Source organism: Anoplophora glabripennis, unplaced genomic scaffold, assembly GCF_000390285.2.
Source record: "Anoplophora glabripennis isolate ALB-LARVAE unplaced genomic scaffold, Agla_2.0 scaffold357, whole genome shotgun sequence".
Taxonomy (NCBI): domain Eukaryota; kingdom Metazoa; phylum Arthropoda; class Insecta; order Coleoptera; family Cerambycidae; genus Anoplophora; species Anoplophora glabripennis.
The window spans coordinates 259,024-261,335 of record NW_019416998.1 but is presented as its reverse complement, the minus strand read 5'-3'; positions in this window follow the sequence as shown (position 1 = coordinate 261,335).

Genomic DNA, 2,312 nt, shown 5'->3' with positions numbered 1-2,312 from the left:
GATGAATGCAGTTTTTTCTTGAACGGGACGGTAAATCGTCACAATTGCCGCTATTGGTCCGATTCAAACCCAAGAGTTTTTCACGAGGTGCATACACAGCAACCGGAAAAATTAAATGTATGGGCTGGAATTTTCGGTGACCGGCTGGTGGGTCCTTTTTTTCTACCTGGTAATTTGACTGGCCAAATGTATTTGCAATTACTGGAAGACGCTATTGACCCTGCCTTGACTGATATTATTGAAAATGTTCCAGAGTATGATGAAGATCATTTGATTTTTCAACAGGACGGTGCTCCTCCGCATTATGCGTTAATTGTCCGTCAGTATTTGGACCAACGTTTTCTACGGAATTGGATTGGGAGAAGAGGCAGCATTGAGTGGCCTCCACGATCACCGGATTTATCGCCCCTTGATTTCTTTTTGTGGGGATACCTAAAAAGTAAAATCTATAAAACACAGCCAGCGTCGCTGGAAGATTTGCGTCAAAGAATCGTCGACGAATGCCGTCGAATCACTCCGGAAATGCTTCGGAATGTGCGCGAACGTTTCGAACAAAATCTTTATTCTTGTATGGAAGCGGGCGGTCATCAGTTTGAACATTTAATCAACTAAGTAGTAAGTAAGCAACTAAACATAATTTAAATTTTAAAATGTAAATTTTTTTCAAAGTATTGGGCGGAATTATAAAATTTAAAGTCTGTTGTAAAGAGAATTGTAAGAGCTTTCAAAAGAAATATTACTCAACCCCCAATGCCATTTAAATATTTTGGGGTGATGCTTGGGGGTGAAAGTGGCGGAGTCAAAAATACCAGCAAAGAATGTCCCCCTTTAATCTAAAATCGACGGGTCTGAGCGTTTTTCTACAATCTTGACGCAGTTTCTGAAAATGGCGCTGTTTCGTTTTCTTTTGGCCACCCTGTATATCCAATTTCTTTTTCTGTATTCAAAAAAATATATACCTACGTAATAATAGCAAGTAAATTAGAAGCTAGCTATATATTTTCTTTCAGTAAAATCTTTATTTTGAGCGAAGTAAAAAAAAATTAATGAAGTAATTAGATATTTAGTCTCAAGAGAAAATAAAACAATTCCTACTAATTCGACACTGACGGACTCCTGTGCTTAAATAAATAAATTTTGCTACAGCTGCTTACATGTTTAATATCCATATATTACTATGCCGAAACGGATATCATGATAATTGGCTATGATAAAATATAGCTTTTAACAAAATTGTATACTCTCAAAAAAAATATATCATTCTTACACCCAATTCCACAATTTGAGTAAATCAAATAATACAAATTACTTCATTTCACGTAGGTAGTATATGTAGGATGTAACTAAAGTTCTCGGAAACACTTCTTCGTTTTAAAGATGCGATTTTAAGCGGTTGGAGTGATTTTATTAGAATTTGGAATGCAGCGTAATTTGTTATTATTCACTACCGCATATACGTACAATTATTTTTCGCATCTCCGTTCTTCTATGATTCATGTTGGTAGGTCTCACTTATACATGACGCGCGCACAGGTTTAAAGGAAAAAAGTGTTTCGTAACAGTCCGTTACTACTTATTGATAGCCAGCCAGTTCATTTATTTGTGCCGTACGTGCAGGTCCTATTTGTTTTGTGTATCATTGTGCTTTGTGTAGTGTATTTATGCAAAAGAGAAGAATTTTCATGAATCCGAGATAAATCACACGTAAGGGAAATATTATATTAATTATCCATTTCAGATGAGAAGGTATTTCATTAAAATTTTTCTGTTAGCCGCCCTTGACTTGATAATACTAGCTCGTATACTATGGTACATGCAGAGCAGAGCTTTTAGACTAATTGAAATGCAAATTCCACCTTAAGTGGATTGTCTAGCTTTAGTTGGTCATATTGTTTTTAAATTATTTTGACCGCGAACATTTGTTTGCAGAATATACAGTCGTTTTAACCCTCTTAGTAGGGCGTGGCCGCTTTGTTTTTTTGCCCGTATTCCATGTGACATGTAGAGAGTGGTTTTGACTCCGCTTAAATGGAAAGTCTAGCTAGCCATATCGTAGTTGTTTTAACTACCTTGCTCGCAAACTTTTTGGTTGCCAAATATTTGGGGCAGAACGGTCGTTTTGACCGTTTTAATAGGGCGTAGCCGCTTGGTTTTTTTGCCCGCATTCCATATGACATGTAGAGAGTGGTTTTCACTCCGCTTAAATGGAAAGTCTAGCTAGCCATATCGTAGTTGTTTTAACTACCTTGCCCGCAAACTTTTTGTTTGCCAAATATTTGGGGCAGTACGGTCGTTTTGACCGTTTTAATAGG